The sequence below is a fragment of the Apium graveolens genome, chromosome 11 (genome assembly GCF_009905375.1).
Source record: "Apium graveolens cultivar Ventura chromosome 11, ASM990537v1, whole genome shotgun sequence".
Taxonomy (NCBI): Eukaryota; Viridiplantae; Streptophyta; class Magnoliopsida; order Apiales; family Apiaceae; genus Apium; species Apium graveolens.
This window is the reverse complement of record NC_133657.1, coordinates 201,200,458-201,220,941: the sequence shown is the minus strand read 5'-3', so window position 1 is coordinate 201,220,941 and position 20,484 is coordinate 201,200,458. Positions and strand designations below refer to the sequence as shown.

At 39.3% G+C, this 20,484-nt stretch overlaps 1 long non-coding RNA gene and 1 other non-coding gene across 2 annotated transcripts; both read left to right on the top strand.

Moving 5' to 3' along the window:
* The first annotated feature begins 1,756 nt into the window (after positions 1-1,756).
* On the top strand, positions 1,757-5,131 carry LOC141698657 (uncharacterized). The gene is made up of 4 exons (XR_012565193.1): positions 1,757-1,977; positions 2,099-2,176; positions 3,038-3,081; positions 4,880-5,131. It is a non-coding gene; the product is annotated as an uncharacterized LOC141698657 (long non-coding RNA).
* Positions 5,132-16,693: 11,562 nt separating this feature from the next.
* On the top strand, positions 16,694-16,800 carry LOC141699080 (small nucleolar RNA R71). Its single transcript, XR_012565567.1, has one exon. It is a non-coding gene; the product is annotated as a small nucleolar RNA R71 (small nucleolar RNA).
* The last annotated feature ends 3,684 nt before the right edge of the window (positions 16,801-20,484 follow it).

Genomic DNA, 20,484 nt, shown 5'->3' with positions numbered 1-20,484 from the left:
TTTGACCTGTTAAAGAGTGAAGGTGGAACATCAGCGACCGAGGGGACTCCTACAACCCTTAGGAATTCCGATGTGAAAGTGGGAACAAATAGCCATGGATTCTGTGGTAGGATTTCCCCGAGCTAAGGCTAACCGTGATGCAATATGAGTAATTATATATCGACTGACCAAGTCAGCATACTTTCTTCCAATCAAGAAAACCTACATGGTGGATAGATTAGCAGAGCTATACATCAAGGAAATTGTGATAAGACATGGAGTCTCTGTAGCTATCGTATCTGACAGAGATCCCCGATTCAACTCCAGATTTTTTTGAGGAGCTTTCAGGAATGCTTATGAACCAAACTGAATGTGAGTATTGCATACCATCCCCAAACCGATGGACAAAGTGAGTGAATCATTCAGACAATGGAGTACATGTTGAGAAATTTTGTAATTGATTTTTAAGGTTATTGAGATGAACACCTATCTTTGATAGAGTTTGCCTACAATCATAGTTATCATGCGAGTATAGAAATGCCCCCACATGAGGCGCTGTATGGTCGGAGGTGCCATTCACCCTTGTACTGGGATGAAGTTGGTGAAAGAAAGTTACTAGGTCCCGACTTGGTGTAAAGAACGAGGGACATAGTTGAGTTGATCAGAGGATGCTTAGCGGTAGCCCAAGACCGACAACGTAAATATGCCGACTTAGCACGAAAAGACAGAGAGTATGAAGTGGGTGACCAGGTATTTTTGAAAGTGTCACCATGGGAAGGACTGATGAGATTTGGAAAGAAAGGGAAGTTGAGTTCCCGATATATGGGTCCTTTGAGATTTTATGACAAATAGAACCGTGGCATACGAATTGGCTTTACCTCCAAACCTTCAACAGGTTCATAGTGTTTTTCATGTGCCAATGTTGAGAAAGTATAATGCGGATACCAAGAATATAGTGAAACATGAGTAAGTACTATATATGTCCTACATTGAGCAACCAGTTGAAATCATTGGTTGAAAAGAGCAAGTACTCAGGGACAAGAGTGTCAAGCTATTCAGAGTCTTATTGAGACATCCCAAGGTCGAGGAGTCGACTTGGGAATTAGAGAGCCACCTGCGAGAAAGGTACCCCCATCTATTTGTGAGTTGATTCCGGGACGGAATCCTTTTAAGGGGGGGAGACTGTAAGAACCCTGATTTTTGTAATATTTTAAAACTTCTGTGAATAGTAACTTGAGCTAATTAAGTAATACGTATGGGGATCATCATTAAATGAATAGTGGAATTTTGAGAATCCGAGATCATATTCTTGTTTATCGAGGAAAATAAGTGAATGTAAAAGCCGACGGAATTCGAAGATTCACAATTATACTACGTGTTTTCGTATCCGTAAAGAATGGCGTAGAACCGGGAATACTACGTGAAATAAATAATATATCAAGGTATTTCTATGATCAAGAGAAGGAATGGAATTGGTTATAGGATTATAAGCGATAAAAGAAATCGCTACGAAATAAGTCGTTATACGTGGAAACTATCGGAATGGAACGACGATTGCGTTTACGATAAATAAACGAATGAGAAATTAAATCCCATGCAAGTTGGCCATGCATAACCAAGTCCTAACTAGTAGTTAGGAGTGTAACTAGATGATTAGAAGCTAACTAGAATAGTTAGTGTAATAGTGTTGAATAGTGATGGGAGACAAACAAGTACACAAGCCATACTTCTCCCTTTTCTCACTTCACCACACAATCAAACCAACCCATACCTTTGCCAAATTATTGTCAAATATGCTGCATACATCCCATATATTCATTATACACTCCCACACTTTAGCCACAAAAGAAAACAACCCCTTTTCCCTCACTTAAAGCTCTCCCATTTTTCATTCCAGCAGTTCGGATTTTCTGAGCAAGGGAGAAAGAAAAATTCATAACTCAAAATATACTCATTCAAATATCATGAAATTTTTACCATCGCTTTTCTATATCATGGGTAAGCTTCGTACCAAATTTCAGCCTCAAATTATTTTTTTTCAATTTTATAAAAATGTTTGAATGAGGTGCTGAAAGGTAACTCCGAAATTTTAACTTGTTTCTTTGTTTTGTTTCTTAAGGATCTAGCCCTTCTAAGTGTTTTCTAAGCAAACCAAGCCTCAATCATCCTAGCACTAACCTTCCTAGTATCCAAGAAGGTATAACTTTCAACCTTTTAAGGTTTTATGGTTGAATTTAAGAGTTATGTTTGTTGTAGTGTTAAGATCCAAAGGATTGTGTTTGTTTGAGTTTGTATTGATTATGTTCTTGCTAAAGACTTGAGATGTTGAGTTGTAATCCATGTATGTGGTACTATATAGAGCATATAAGGTTCATGTGGGTGGATCTTGAGAAGTACTTGTGTTTATGATGGTTATAGGTAGTGATTGTGTTAAGATCAAGTAGTAGAAATTGAGTTTGGGCATTCTTGCACTTGATCTGTTTTCTTCAGGACATTCGGCCATGAAAATTGTTAAAATTTGAAAACCACTGGCCATGACTAGATAGATATTGTTTTATAGTTTCTATGCATGTGTAGATCATCATGAGGAGATTTACGGTTTAGGCGTTATGGTCGTTTTAGTGTAAAACATTTCTGCGATTAGCCAACTGCACTTAAGTCCACTTGCATGGTGATTTTGAAGGACTTAAAATAATTTCGAGATTCTGGAAAAATTATAAAAAATGGATATGAGAGTAGAGAAGAATGTCCAAAAATAATTTTGAGAAAATATTAATTTTTCGATTTTATAAAAATGTTTTGGTAAAGAGAGCGTAAGCGAGAAACGCATAAAAACCTAGTTTTGACGCGCGTTTTCTCACGTTCGAGCTTAAAACTCGAAATGGACTTTCTAAAACGAACGATCGATTTCAAAACTCGACCATGTTATAAAGTGAGAATATAAGTGTTGAGAATATGACGATCGGAGATTCGTTATACTTGAGTAGTTGCGAAAGTTGCTTAATAAAAGCGAGACGTTAATCGCGTACTAACTTAGACCATTGGTTCTTGTTTATAGATCCCAACCAAACACCAGAGACCATACCACTTCGATTACTCGAGGCAAGTTTTCGAAACCCTATCTCATACTATCCATGCTATATATATACTGTTGTGATATTGATGTCATGATTTACAGTTCAAGTATATATGCTTGTCTATGATATCAATGCATACGAATTATGCGATTGTTTACGAAAACAAATTTCGTTTTACACGAGTATGAGAAATTGAAACGTATTTCAAATATAATATAGGATAATGGGAGTCGGAAATATTTTAATAACGATTTAATTCCGGAGAGAGCCGAACGCGAAAGATTTCTATTTCGATAAACAAAGTACGTTCGCGTAATATATATATATCAAGCGAACGATTGAGATTTTGACTTAAACTTCGAGAAATATTGGTTTATTCATTTAAGGGACACCCTTACTTGATTGATTATTTTATAAAGCGATACTTAAGGGATTATTAAATATAAAGAAAGTATTTAAAAATATACTGAATAGTTTATAAATCATTTCACGTTATTTAATAAAGATTTAACTATTCAAAGAGCAATTATAGGATACCAAATCCTGTTTTGATTATTTGATTAAGGTGTCTCCATTCGTTGGACCTTATTCAGAAATATTTTGTATTTAAGGTTTTTTATTAATTCATTGAACCTTAATTAGAAATACTTTGTACTTAAGATTTTATCAATTCATTGAACCTTATACAGATATATTTTATTTATAAGATTTTATCAATTCATTGAATCCCTATTAGATTATTATGAGACCTTAGATATTTAATATCTTTGGACTTCTAAAAACTTATTTAAAAATAGACATAGTTCCCAAGGGTACTTTCTAAATTATTCAAAACTCTTGAAAGAGATTAATCATTTGAATCCTATCAAAACCTTAGGGAACTTAGTCTAGAAGCATAAGAGTTTTGCTTCCTCGTTCAATAAAGAACAAGTGAGTAATATATGTGTCACCCTACTACAGATAGGGATTTGAAAATGATTTTAAATTCAAAACTCCGACAACTCCAAAAGATCAATTCAGTTAAAAGTGATGAATAAAACATCTTATTTACAGGTCAACTTTTAACGACCTATTCCTTCGAAAAAGGATTTTGAGCAAAAGATATAACTGTTTTGGGACTGGAATGTGGCCTGCCCGGCACGGAGTGGTATCGGGCAGTGACCAGGCGCGGAGTGGCGCATTATGCAAGCGCGGAGTGGCGCATTGTACGGTTATATGGTCTATGTGACCATTGACTTTCGGACTTGCACGGCAATGGGCAACCACCGTGTAGTGTCTTGATGAGCCCAAAGGCGGCTAGGTTTGTATTCCTTCTACTAGTAGAGAAAATTTCGTATTCGGCTGATCACCGATACGTGGTTTATTCCAGTATAGTCCCTTTCTTCCATTTTGGAAAAACTGTTGTGAAATATACAACAGAGAGCCGATAAGGCTGAGTTTTAAATAAGGATGTTGATGATTATATATCAAATCCATTTGAGAAATCTGCCGATAAGGCTGAGTTTTAAATTGGGATGTTGACGAATATATATCACACCCATATGAGAATCTTGGTTCGAGTAACATCTTGAGATTTTGAAATAAAATGAGTACGAGTATAAAATGATTTTGAGAAGGAGATGAATACAAGTATTCAGTGGATATACTATTGTAGTTGATTTTGAGAATTTTATAAATTTGATAAGCATATAAACTTTCAGAACGCTTTGGAGATACAAAGTATAATTATTGGTTTTATTTATCCTTACATACTTAATTATGGGGATATATACCTTGCTGAGCTTTAATGCTCACCCTTGCTTTTATATATCATATCACAACAGACTACCAGCATGGATCAGACCAGGACTGTTGTCCTTAGGCGGGTAAGGAACGCTCGTGAGTTCCGTAGGCTTTTTGTGCGCCAGCCCCGTCAGGTAGATAAGTGGAAATGATTTATTTAATAATGTTTCCAAGCATATAACCTGTGTGTGTGTGAGTCTGAATAAAAGGTCGAGTAATATTGTGAAAAGAGAATTATTTAATTAATAAGTGATCGTAACAACCCGAATTCACGACCTTGGATTTGGGGGTGTTACAGTTCTTTTGTCTAGAAGAAAAGAAAGGAAAATTAAGTAATGCAACGATATGTGGAGAAGAAATAGGATGTGTCATAACAACAGGACACGTCAAAAGAGTGAAACTTACTGGGCTCGAGGTTAAAACGGACACGGGCTCGCTTTACATCAAAGATGTAGAAAAAAAGGCTCTTTCCAGTCTCGTTCATGGCTGATTTTCCCTTCATTGAAACCTTTCTTATTCAGCCACTTATTGACTACAAGGAAATGATAGTCTGGGATGGATTTCCTGATACTGTAGAAGAAGCTGAATTCCTTCATAGAGGGCGCGCCCAGACCAAGATTGTGATACATCATATACAAAGCCCAAGCTATCTTGTAAGAGTTAGGGGATAGTTGCACAGGGGCTACATCGTACCATCTCAGGATCTTCTTGATGAACGGGTGTAAGGGCGCGCCCATGCCTAGAGAGATCAGTTTTGGTGTGAGCACCATTCTGGGGATCCTTTGGTTCCCAATGTTAAAAATGTGTGGCCTCATTGTACGAAGAGGGCGCACCCAGATGCCCTCTATGTCGTAGTATTTCATGTACCACTGGATCTCCAAGTCAGTTGCAGTAGAGTCAAGGGCTACACAAGCTAGCTTGTTTTCTTTTTTTCCTCCGGGCATTTTTCTCTGGTTCTGTTAGAGCACCAAGCTTTGCTCAATTACAATCCACTTCAACATCTGAGGGTTCCCAATGTTCTAGGGGTGGATCAGATTTCTGAGGGGACACAGGATATACCTCAGGGTCTTTTCGAATTCACTTACGCTAAGAGGGGACGCGTCCTGAGAAGCTGACGTGTCCTGAGAAGCTGACGCGTCCTCATCTGAAATAATAATGCGTAAGGGTTGTTGGCTGGTTGTGGCTACAATTTCATCATCCGTCCAATCTTCGATAGCAGCCCTAACATTGAGAATTGGAGTTCTTTTTCGTTTGAATCCCTTCTTTTTCATTCTAGAGCTTATGGGGATATGATCCATAGAATCGGAACTGGAATCAGACATTATAGAAGTCTTTGATTTGAGAGATTCGAAGACGCGTCTTTCTGCTTTAAGGAAGGAACTTGTCCTGTGAAATTCAAGGAAATCGGGTTTGAAAGAGATCAAATGTGGGGAGTAGATCCCAAGGCGCTTGTTGAGAACTTTGAATGGATGGAAAGGTGACGAAGAAGACGCGTCCTCCAGCTGCAAAAGAAGGAAGAAAAACTTGAGGACGCGTCCACATAAAAAAAAGTGAGAAGAATAGAAGAGGACAAAGGGAAGATACTGGAAACATACGAGGACGCGTCCTAAGAATCTACCGCAGGAGACGTACTACGATGACGCGTCCTAGTGAGGCACTGCCTCTATATGACCTTTGGTTAAAACAACTTATATACATGTCTTAAACGAGACGCGCCCTTTGAGGATGACGCGTCCTAAACTAGCAGAATACGTGGGAATTTTAATCGATTATAAGCAATTTGGGGGAAATTCTCTAAAAACCTAAAAACATGTAATTAGAGAATCAAAGGAGCTAAATATGATGTTTTTACATATACATACACATATATATATGCAAAAAGGAATGAAGAACAGTCAAAGTAGAAACAAAGCATACGAACAATTTTTCCCTTATTGCGGTTGGATTAATCGACCAAATAAAGAAATAAAAGATGATTTACGTACCTCGTAAGTTGAGGGTTGGATTGAGCTAAAGAAATTGAGAAATGGCCGGCTGAATCGTCGGAGTTTTGAACTTGAAGTTTAGAGGCGGCGGCGATGGTGGTTTTCTGAGAGAGAAAAGGGTGAACTGTCGATGGGAGTTCCCTTTTAGGGTATTTATAGAAGAGGGATAACTGACGTGGAGGACAACTGTATGCCATGAGTATAAAGTGAAGGCAAGACGCGTCCTCCGTAATTGACGCATCCTGTGTTTGTGAGCCAAATTTCGTTGCTTGAATTTAAGGATAAAAATTCCAATTTTGTTTTCAACTGCAAATGGAATTTGGGGGGTAGTTGTTATACCCAAAATTTGGAATTGGGTTGACTCGGTCAAATGCGGATTAAGTATAGTCAAAACCGGTATTGCATTGTAGAAGATAAGGACGCGTCCAGGCACTGAGGATGCGCCTATATTTGAGAAGATATTTTATGATCTGGTGATGGCGAAGCTTGGGAGTGCATGATTAGGGAAGGACGCGCCCAACGTTATGGACGCGTCAACCGTGGTGAAAGTATTTGGCAAATGTGGTCTTTTGGCAATGCAAGCTGGAGGACGCGTCCGTCCCTATTAGGATGCATTTTGTCGCCATGGCATGCTGCAAGAAGCAGTTGTTGAGGAATCAATGCAGGTTTTAAGGAAGTTAGGGCGCGCTCAGGGTCTTAGGACGTGTCCTGTGTTTGGTCAGTGCTCTTTTATGAGGATCATTCAGGAAAAAACATGATTGGAAGGGAGCAATGGAGATTATTTCTACTAACGTGTTTGTTGCAGGTACTCTTTGAAGAATTCCCTCCTCAAGGAGGGGGATGTCCGTGAAAAGCTTGAAGGCCTCCAGGGATTTTAGGGCGGAAAACACGCGCTAATAATACACGCAAGTATACGCGTTCGCAAGTAATATAGAATACTTTCTAGTTCGTTCCAACAGAGACTCATACTAATTATGTTTAATTAACACTTACTCACCAATGTATGATTACTTCTCAATGTTAAGACAATAACATGTAGATTTGATTAACTAATTATTAAATATAATTAACTACTAGAATTAAACACTTAGTTGACACTTGAATTAACAATATTAAACATACATGAGATCATAACCTCATTACTACTTCCTTCAATAGCTATTGTTATTACCCTTAGCATGTAACAGTGATGATATTAATTGAACAACACTAAACTGATAAAAGCCAACTTTCATTGTACTAATACCATTCTACCAAACATCCACAATTAAGATAGAAGTTGAATAGTCATCAATTATGTTGAGACCCTATATGTCTACAGAATTTGACAACATAACGATTTAAGCACAAGTTATTCCTTATGATTACACAGGGCAAGTAAAACGGTTAGAGTTACCCACTAATCATGCATACAAATACATGAACCTTGCTAGCATGGCAAGTTCTAAATCTCAAGATCCACCGTCGCTTCACAAGAGATTAACACACTATCTTATATGTGTGCGATGCACATAAGATGAATAAGCACAACCAATACTAGATATCATACAATCACCACACACTAAGGTATTAAACAACTAACTAAAGAATTCCATAGTAAATCTGTTACGACCCCATGATCACGATTAGCCCATGATTGAACTCATCGTCACCATGGGTTCATATGAAAACATGATAATAACACACGAGGATAACTAATAAAAATACTAATTAAACCAGAGTACGTCACAAGAGTAATAAGGTTCAAAGTAAAGAAAACTAGCATCCACTGATATAACGAATAAAAGAATCACAAGAAAACTATGCTTCCTCTTCTTCGTTGCGATGTGCTAAAACGGTCTTCTTCCTTATCTCCTCGATTAATACCACGATTTTTAACACACGTGAAACATCTCTGAAAATTACTTAATAGAAGCCCCACAAGTCCCAGCTATCTCAGAAGTTGAAAGTCCAGTAGAATCAGGAGTCTAAAAATCAGAATTAAAAATTACGCCCCTGAGCGGCCGCCCAGCAATCCTGAGCGGGCGCCCAGCTTCCTGAGCGGCCGCCCAGCCAGGCTGAGCGGGCGCCCAGCACCTTACTGGAAAATTTATTATTTTTCTCCTGTTTTCTGCTGCGTTCTGCTCCTAACTTCCCACTTGCAATGCCAAGAACTCCCTTAGGCTTAATCCTGATGAAATCTCTCCACAAATGCAAGTAATACCCTGAAATGCACAAACACTAGAAAAATACATCAAATGCACAAAATACTTGATTTTAAGACATCAATTCAAGCCATTATAAGACGTTCTAAGTGGTATAAAATGCCACTTATCACACTCCCAAACTTAAATCAATGCTTGTCCTCAAGCGTCACAGACTCAAAAATAAAATAAAAACATGCATGAATGCAATCTATATGAAATGCAGCGATCCCCCTCACAATGACTAAACCAACCAATTCACGACATCTCAACAAATGCAATTAGGCGACTAAAGATCAATCAAATCATGCAACCTAATATATAACCAGAAACGTGGTGTTTGCGGATGCTTAACAGATATGCTTCGAAACTAGATCAATTATCATAACTCGACTATCCTCAAGGAAATCACATGATTATACGAAGAATAAATTCTAGGCACAAAATGACTTAAACACTTCAAGATTACTGGAGCTTATTACGGAATCATGCTTTTATTCAACACAACAACTGCTTATTTGACCGTGCAATGAGTGAGGTCCACAAAAGACTTATGCAATGGCATCCATTTAGCAAGCGTTAGGTTAGCGGATCCCGGACTATAAAAGCCTTAGGCCACTAGGCACAAAGTCATCTAAGAACTTAATAACTCGAATACCAAAGAGCCCACTCATGATCAATTATGCATTAACTCTTTTTTTCTCTTTTTTTCTCTTTTTTTCTATTTTTTTTCTTTTTCAAATTTCTGAGCAAGTGCGTTTCGCTCCATCTTGCTCAACCCTAGACTACTCGCATAAAAATACGAGCCGGCTACTAGCCATTTGACGCCTAGCCACAATTAGCAATGAATTCCAATTTTTACTCCAATTTTTTTTTCTCTTTTCATGCCTTTTATCATTAAGAACCTATTATAAATTCTAAGCATAATCAATAGATTAACCTCAAAAACCATCAAACCATGACAACAATCTAATCCTTAAGCATACTCTAAGACTTAGTGAAATTACAAGCATTTCTAGCATGCATGTCAACCTACAAGACTCAACATCACTCTAATGCTATCACTACACTCGCATCAATATCACAAATCAATTGGTAAAGCAACGCAAAAGGGATCATGGTAAATGCATGAGCTAAATGACATGATAAATAAAGCTATAAAATAAAATTAAATAAAATAAACTATATGGCAAAAATATGCAATTATATGAACTAATCTATCATGAATATGCAACTACATGACACACACACAAAAATATTCCTTAACTACCACCCCCAAACTTAAAATCTTCACTATCCCCAGTGAAGGTAGTAGAAAGGAACACAGGGTATACCTACTTGGAGAAATCATCCTCATCACCCTCAGAGGGTGGAGTATCAGGAGGCGGATAAGCAGAGTCCTCACCAAAAACGGGCCATTGGATGTCAGCTCCAAAGCCTCTGAAAGCAGTCCCAAGTGCAAGGGTGAGCTCCTGAGCAAATCTACTCTGCGTCTCATACATAACATCCATCCTCCTCGACAGCCTCCTATACTGGGCATCAACCATCCCAGCACCCTCGTGGGCTCTAGAAGAGCCCGCCTCATCACGACCCGGCCTAGCCATGGTAGCACCAGCTGCTGGACGTCCTCCTGGAAGACGATAACCCAACCATGCTCATCGGGCTCTCCACTCGTCCACTCCTGCATCGCATTCAGAGTCGCTGAATCAATAGGAGCAGCCGACATCTGTATCTGCTCATGAGAAGGCCAATGAACTCCCACTGCTCGGCATAACTTTGTGACAGTAGATGCATAAGGGATGTTCATGTGCTTCGCTCCCCTTAAAAACTTCAAAATTCCTTGGTAGATGATCTCACCAAGGTCCACATAATACTCCTCATTCAAAATACCCCATAACAACCTTGCTCGCTCAACTGTAACCTCATGTGCATGTGAAGTAGGCAGAATATTAGCACAAATAAAGACATTCCATACACGGGCATACCTATTCATCACAATCGCCGGAAAAGAACGATACTCGTTAGTTCACGTCTTGAACTTCCAAATCGTGCCCGGCTGACAGCGAGTAGCACAAATCAAATCCAAATCAAACTCCTCGGAGGGCTTCTCATTCCAATTCTGCTCCTTGGGCTTCCTCTGTCGCTGCCCAATAACACGGCGAATCGCCTCAGAATGATAATCCACCGTAAGCCCACAAACAACAATAAACCCATTCTTTTCAGCCTTTGCGTTCGCATAAAACTCGCGAACCACGCTCATCGGAACCGCCTCCGGCGACTCACAAAAAGAAATCCATCCCTTTTCAGCAATCATTGGCAACAACTCACCATCCCTCCCCGATGGTAAGAATCCCCTTTCCTTCAGAATCGGCTTATCCAGAAGCCTAGTATACTCCTCCTCAGCAGCCTTATCAAACAAACGAGGTCTCGCAGCAGTACCCCTCGAAAATTCAACAGTAGGCACAGTGCTGCTGCTATCGATAGTCCGGTATCTCTTGGATGCCATTGAAACTGAGAAAAAGTGTTTAAGAGTTGTGTTTTTGAATATGGGAGAGAGTTTTAAGGTTGAAAGTATAAGGGAGAGTATATGGAGGAGTTGTATGTATATATAAGGTAGGGATTAGGGTTAGAAATTGATTAGGAGTGGGGTTTTTGAGGAGATAAAACGTGGGTTATAGGAAAAGAATTCGTGGGATTGTGGGTTGTATTTAGTTTTGTGTTTTTCTGATTTTTTTTTGTAATTTTTATAAGGCAAATTTTTTTTTCTGGCAGACGGGTCCTGAGCGGGCGCCCAGGTGGTCTCTGGAAAAATATTTTTCATGCCCCGTTTTTTCTGATTTTTTTGTGGTTTTGGATAGGTTACTAACTTCTAAGGGTTCCTATAGTAACAAATCTTGGGTTGCCTCCCAAGAAGCGCTTTTTTTACGTCATTAGCTTGACGTAGAGTACCTTGCTCAAGTTGAAAAATAAACGGTACTAACCACTTCCCGGTTTGCCGCGTCCCCATAGTAATGCTTCAAACGCTGACCATTAACCTTGAATGCTTGGCCCGAATCATTCTTAAAAATTTCCACCGCTCCATATGGAAACACAGTTTTGACAATAAAAGGTCCAGACCACCTTGATTTCAACTTTCCAGGAAAAAATCGGAGACGAGAGTTGAATAAAAGAACTTGCTGCCCCGGCATAAATGACTTAGGATATAGCTTCTTGTCGTGCCACCTTTTCACTTTCTCCTTGTATATTTTGTTGTTCTCATACGCTTGGAGTCGAAATTCATCAAGTTCATTTAACTGAAGCATTCGCTTCTTCCCAGCTGCATCTAGATCAAGGTTCAACTTCTTCAATGCCCAAAAAGCCTTATGCTCAAGCTCCGCAGGTAAATGACATCCCTTACCGTAAATAAGTTAAAACGGGGACATCCCAAGTGGAGTCTTGTATGCTGTTCTATAAGCCCAAACAACTTCATCGAGCTTTAAAGACCAATCCTTTCTTGACGGATAAATAACTTTCTCTAGAATGTGCTTGATCTCTCTATTAGACACTTCAGCTTGACCATTCGTTTGTGGATGATAGGCAGTAGCAACACGATGATTCACATTGTAGCGCTACATCATAGAAGTGAACTTATGGTTGCAGAAATGCGACCCCTCATCACTTATGATTACTCGTGGCGTTCCAAACCTTGTGAAAATCTGCTTATGAAGAAAATTCAACACTACATTTGAATCATTCGTCGGTAGAGCCTTGACTTCTACCCATTTTGAGACATAATCGACTGCCAGCAAGATGTACTGATTATTACAGGACGAGACAAATGGTCCCATGAAATTGATTCCCCAAAAATCAAAGACCTCGACTTCAAGCATTACATTTAACGGCATGTCATCCTTCCTCGTAAGATTCCCCACTCTTTGGCAACGATCACACCTTAAAACGAACTGATGTGCATCCTTAAACAAAGTAGGCCTGAAAAAACCTGCTTACAAAATACGAGCTGCTGGCTTTTCACCACCATAATGTCCACCATAAACTGTGGAATGGCAGTCTCGTAATATCCCCCCGTCTCACAGAATGAGATACATCTCCTGAAGATCTGGTCAGCTCCTTGTCTAAACAAATATAATTCATCCAACATGTACCACTTCACCTCATGCAGAAACTTCTTCTTTTGATCTGTATTCATATTAGGAGGCATTATATTGCTGACAAGTTAGTTTACAATATCTGCGAACCATGGCTTTTCCTCCTGAACTGCGAACAACTGCTCATCCGTAAAAGATTCGTTGATCGATGTCTTATCCTGTGAAGTAGAATCGGGATTCTCCAATCTAGAGAGATGGTTAGCTACTTGATTCTCGGTATCTTTTCGATCCTTGATATCTAACTCAAATTCATGTAGCAAGAGCACCCAACGAATAAGTCTAGGCTTCGAATCCTTCTTGGAAACCAAATAGCGAATGGCAGCATGATCAGTGAATACTGTCACCTTTGTCCCAAGCAGATAAAATCAAAATTTTTCGAAACCAAAAACTATAGCCAAGAGCTCCTTCTCTGTAGTGGTGTAGTTCATTTGAGCTCCATTTAGAGTCTTACTAGCATAGTAGACCACATGAAAAAGATTATTCTTACGCTACCCAAGAACTGCTCCCACCGCATAATCACTTGCATCACACATCATCTCAAAAGGCTCTGTCCAATCAGGTGTCGTAATAATTGGTACAGTTATCAAACTCTTCTTGAGAGTCTCGAATGCCGCTAAGTATTCATCATCAAATTTGAAAGGCACATCCTTCTCGAGCAAGTTGCACAACGGCTTAGATATCTTCGAGAAGTCCTTGATGAAACGCCGATAAAAACCCGCATGACCAAGAAAACTACGGATTCCTTTCACAAAAATAGGAGGTGGAAGATTTTCAATGACTCCCACCTGGGCTTTGTCCACCTCAAGACCCTTGCTAGAGACATTATGCCCAAGAATAATGCCTTCACGCACCATAAAGGGACATTTTTCCCAATTTAGCACCAAATTAGTTTCCACACACCTTTTGAGCACCGCACGAAGATTATTCAAACATTCATCATACGAATGTCCAAAGATGGAGAAGTCGTCCATGAACACTTTGACATTATTTCCAATCATATCAGAGAATATAGCCATCATACATCTCTGAAAAGTGGCAGGTGCGCCACATAAGCCAAACGAAACTCTGCGAAAAGCAAACATGCCAAATGGACAAGTGAAGGTAGTCTTTTCTTGATCCTCTGGTGCAATGCAAATCTGATTATACCCCGAATAGCCATCCAGAAGACAATAATACTCATGATCGGCCAACCTGTCAAGCATCTGATCAATAAATGGAAGAGGGAAGTGATCCTTCCTCGTGGCCTTGTTCAACTTTCTGTAATCCATACATACCCTCCATCCTGTGACTGTTCGAGTGGGGATGAGCTCGTTCTTCTCATTTGCCACCACAGTTATACCTCCTTTCTTCGGTACACATTGTACGGGGCTCACTTAAGAACTGTCAGAAATAGGATATATGATTCCTGCATCCAGCCACTTCAGAATTTCTTTCTTTACCACTTCTTTCATGATAGGATTAAGTCGTCGATGTTGCTCAACAGTTGGCTTACTACCTTCCTCTAACAGAATTTTATACATGCAGTACGAAGGGCTGATCCCTTTGATGTCTGTTATAATCCATCTGATAGCCAATTTGAATTCTCTTAAGATTCTCAAGAGCTTGTCCTCCTCACTATCTGAAAGGTTAGATGCAATAATAACAGGTAAAATAGATGCATCACCTAAAAAGACATACCTCAAGTGTTCAGGCAATGGTTTAAGCTCCAAAGTAGGTGCTTCCTCAATAGATAGTTTGAGCTTTCCTTCAGCATTCTTGAGATTAGAAGTACCAAGAGATTCAAATGGCATGTCTAGCTTTCGCCTCCAAGGAGAAGCATTTAGATATGTAGTTGCTCATTGCCATCCTCATCATCACTGTCAAACTCCCTCACTAAGGCTTTCTCTAATGCATCAGACATTAGCATATGATCAAGTTCTGAAGTTACCACAGAATCAATCAAATCCACCTTTAAGCACTCCTCGTCTTCTGTAGGGAATTTCATCGCTTTGAATACATTGAATGTCACATCCTGATCCTACACCCTCATAGTAAGTTCACCTTTCTGCACATCTATCAAGGTACAGCCTGTAGCCAAGAAAGGTCTTCCCAAGATTATGGGGATCTTCTTATCTTCCTCGAAATCCAAAATGATAAAGTCTGCAGGGAAGAAGAGCTTATCCACCTTTACTAACACGTCCTCCATTATACCTCGTGGATATGTAATAGAACGATCAGCCAATTATAGAGACATGTAGGTGGACTTTGGATCAGGCAAATTTAACTTTTTGAAGATAGATAACGACATCAGATTGATGCTTGCTCCCAAATCGCATAGGCACTTGTCAAAAGACAACTTGCCAATGGTGCAAGGAATGGTGAAGCTACCTGGATCTTTAAGCTTTGGAGGTAATTTTTGTTGCAGCACAACACTGCACTCTTCCGTTAGAGCAACGGTCTCAATGTCATCTAGTTTCACCTTCCTTGAAAGAATACTCTTCATAAATTTCGCATAACTAGGCATTTGCTCCAGCGCCTCAGCGAAAGGTATGTTGATGTGACGTTTCTTGAACACCTCCAAAAACTTACCGAACTGCTTATCCAGTTTTTGTTGTTGCAATCTCTTAGGGAAAGGTGGTGGAGGATAGAGCTGTTTCTCCCTTGTATTACTCTCAGGCAGAGTGTGTTCGACAGTAGTCTTTCTTGGTTCCGCCACTTTCTCCTTTTGCTTCTCTTCTTCAGCAATAACTTCAACTTCTCCGTCTTTCGCTTTTTCAGCATCAACAACCTTTCTAGACCTTAAGGTAATAGCCTTGACATGCTCTTTAGCTTCCTTCCTGCCTGGCACTTTAGTATCACTAGGAAGTGTGCCAGGTTGACGATTGAGCACTGCATTGGCTATTTGACCGATTTTATTTTCCAAGGCCTTGATAGAAACAACCTGACTTTTGCACAATAACTTTAGTTCCTCGAAATCAGCACTAGAAGGTGGCGCATCACCTCCTTGTTGAGGATATGATTGCCTTTGAGCATAATGTTGTGGTTGCTGGAATCCAGGTGGATTAAACTGTTTACTTACGCCTTGCTGATATGGTTGCTGAATAGTATTCTGATTATTGCTCCAGCTGAAATTGGGATGATTTCCGTTGTTAGGATGATAGGTAGCTGGCACAGGCTGCTGCGGTCGCTGATAATTGTTCACATACTGAACAGATTCATTAACAAGAGAACAGTGATCCGTAGCATGAGAACCTGCCCAAAGCTCACAGACCATAGCTATCTGATTGACTCCATAGGTGGCTAAAGAATCGACCTTCAAAGACAGCGCTTGGAGCTGCGCTGCAATAGCAGTAGCTGCATCAACTTCCAGAATACCAGCTACCTTCCCAGGCATCATCCTTTGAGTTGGGTTTTGATGCTCATTTGCAGCCATAGTTTCAATAAGATTATAAGCCCCAGTATAGCTTTTGGCCCACAAGGCGCCTCCAGCTGCTGCATCGAGCATGTGCCAAGATTGGGCCCCCAAACCATTATAGATACCAGTGATCACCATCCAGTCAGGCATACCATGATGTGGACACTTTCTCAACATCTCCTTGTAGCGCTCCCAAGCTTCGCACATAGATTCTGTTGGTTGCTGCGCAAACTGAGTAAGAGCACTCCTCATAGCTGCAGTCTTTGCCATTGGATAGAACTTTACCAGAAACTTTTGCGCAAGATCTTGCCAAGTAGTGATGGACCCTGCTGGTTCAGAATATAACCAGTCCTTAGCTTTATCCCTCAGAGAGAATGGGAAAAGCCTCAGCTTGATAGCCTCATCAGTCACACCATTATATTTGAAAGTACTACAGATCTCGAAAAAATTCCTGATGTGCATGTTGGGGTCTTCAGTCATAGCACCTCCGAAAGAAACAGAATTCTGCACCATCTGAATAGTGCCCGGCTTGATTTCAAAAGTGTTAGCCTGAATAGACGAATGAAGGATGCTTGACTGAATGTCATCAATTTTAGGCCGAGAAAAGTCCATAAGAGCTGGATCTGCCGGAACTATACGATCACCCGTGATTACTGGTTCTTTCTGCTCACTCTCTTTATCTGAATCTTCAAAATCTATCTTCTCCGGAATATCAAGAACTGGGTCTGTCTTCTCAGCCGTATCTAAAGTCCTCTTGCGAGTACGAGAACGTGTTTGCATAAACGCTCGCTAAAGTACCTGAAACAAAACCGGAAACGATAAGTAACACGTCTTAATCAATGAGTCCTAATGACCACTGATGGTAAATGCTTAAACTAAACAAATACGCCGAGTCCCCGGTAGCGGCGCCAAAAACTTGTTAGGGTGGAAAATACGCGCTAATAATACACGCAAGTATACGCGTTCGCAAGTAATATAGAATACTTTCTAGTTCGTTCCCACAGAGACTCGGACTAATTATGTTCAATTAACACTTACTCACCAATGTATGATTACTTCTCAATGTTAAGACAATAACACGTAGATTTGATTAACTAATTATTAACTAGAATTAACTACTAGAATTAAACACTTAGTTGACACTTGAATTAACAATATTAAACACACATGAGATCATAACCTCATTACTACTTCCTTCAATAGCTATTGTTATTACCCTTAGCATGTAACAGTAATGATATTAATCGAACAACACTAAACTGATAAAAGCCAACTTTCGTTGTACTAATACCATTCTACCAAACATCCACAATTAAGATAGAAGTTGAATAGTCATCAATTATGTTGAGACCCTATATGTCTACAGAATTTGACAACATAACGATTTAAGCACAAGTTATTCCTTATGATTATACAGGGCAAGTAAAACGGTTAGAGTTACCCACTAATCATGCATACACATACATGAACCTATACTAGCATGGCAAGTTCTAAATCTCAAGATCCACCGTCGCTTCACAAGAGATTAACACCCTATCTTATATGTTCGCGACGCACATAAGACGAATAAGCACAACCAATACTAGATATCATACAATCATCACACACTAAGGTATTAAACAACTAACTAAAGAATTCCATAGTAAATCCGTTACGACCCCATGATCACGATTAGCCCATGATTGAACTCATCGTCACCATGGGTTCATATGAAAACATGATAATAACACACGAGAATAACTAATAAAAATACTTAATTAAACCAGGGTACGTCACAAGAGTAATAAGGTTCAAAGTAAAGAAAACTAGCATCCACTGATACAACGAATAAAAGAATCACAAGAAAACTATGCTTCCTCTTCTTCGTTGCGATGTGCTAAAACGGTCTTCTCCCTTATCTCCTTGCTCCTCGATTGATACCACGATTTTTAACACACGTGAAACGTCTCTGAAAATTACTTATATAAAAGCCCCACAAGTCCCAGTTATCTCAGAAGTTGGAAGTCCAGCAGAATCAGGAGTCTAAAAATCAGAATTAAAAATTATGTCCCTGAGCGGCCGCCCAGCAATCCTGAGCGGGCGCCCAGCTTCCTGAGCTGCCGCCCAGCCAGGTTGAGCGGGCGCCCAGCACCTTACTGGAAAATTTTATTATTTTTCTCCTGTTTTCTGCTGCGTTCTGCTCCTAACTTCCCAATTGCAATGCCACACACTCCCTTAGGCTTAATCCTGATGAAATCTCTCCACAAATGCAAGTAATACCCTGAAATGCACAAACACTAGAAAAACGCATCAAATACACAAAATACTTGATTTCAAGACATCAATTAAAGCCATTATAAGACGTTCTAAGTGGTATAAAATGCCACTTATCAAGGGGTATGCCTGATGATTGAAGGCCTCCTCCTGTATTCAACGGGTGTCCTCGTTGGGGATGTGGGGTTAACATTTGTGTGTGCTTTGGGAACTCTGTTCTTGTATTCAACGGGTGTCCTCGTTGGAGAACTTTAGAGTCATCCTACACTTTGCACCCAAAAGCTTGGGATCACCTGTCCTGTTATCTGGTGGGTTATCCTCATTCGGGGGACAGGGATGCGTTCGGCACTTGGGGTGAACCGTGGCTATACCTGCATCCATAAATTAAGGGAGATAGCTGTAGCGGGGTGTTATCCTTGCACAGGGAGATGCACTATCCGTGAAGTCCTGCGGTTACGGATGAGCCTTGGGCCTTCCCGGTTGGGCCTCATAGTTGGACAATCCTAAAGCTAGCGGAAGATGGATTCTGGATGGGCTTCTACCGGGCCTAGGGATAAGAAGTCTAAGCCCATTAAATTTCTTGTTTTCCACAAGAACTACGTCAGACTTAATCCCTATATAAAGGGTATGTAGGCACATTGAGAGGGTAATAAGTTGAGAGCTGATAAGAGAGCCACCACTTACTCTGATCAATCTCAGCCTAAAACAACCACAAAGCAGCACACATCGCTTGATTTTCCGGCAAAGAACCACCATTATAGATATTAATTCCGGCGAAACATCTTAAACTTTGTTGTTACCTGATCCGTCAACACTGGCCATTGAGTAGTATCTGTGGACATTTAGATCAATGTTTACACAAAATTTGTATTTTGGCCATATTTTAGACTTCACCCAATATCATTTTGATCAGTTCTTCTCTACTCAATAAATCTAATTCACGATTTTTAGAGTTGATTCATCAATGAATTAAAGGATACAAAGACTAAAAAATGTTTCCTTTAATTATTTATCTCTTGGTGCATATTTTTGAAGATTATGAACAAATTGATTATCCTAATTTTAAAGTTAACGAATCATCTGCTTGATTTGTAACTCTCTGTATTTACATGATAATTAAGCATATAACTCATGCTATGTATGGTAATTTTTATCATTATATATTATATATTATATTTTTAGTAATATGTTACTAGTAGAATTCGATCTTATATCACTTAAATAATACTCCCTTAGTCGTACCGGATTATTTACGTTATTTTTTGGCACTCTTTTCAATGTTCGTTTAAAGTATATTTCGATAATTTTTTTAAAAAAAAATATCTGAAATTTTTTTTCATGTTTAAACTTTTATTAAAAAAAATTAAAAAAACATTATGAAACTATCCTTTACTGAAGTCTCGAAATACGAGTGTTTGTACGTAAACTATCCGGCGGGATGAAGGAGTAATATTTAATATTATATGTAACTGTTCTCATCAGTTTAAACTAACGATTCTGTGACAAAAAACCAACAACCAAATTTTTAATATTTCAACTTTAATATAATAGTATACATTACCAAGATTATCATGATAATTCCCATGATAATTTTATAGGCTTAGAAATTGTGCTGCTTCTTAGGTCTTGCAGAATTAAACTCATCTTGGACAAATCTATTAAGATATAGACTCGCACATATTCAAA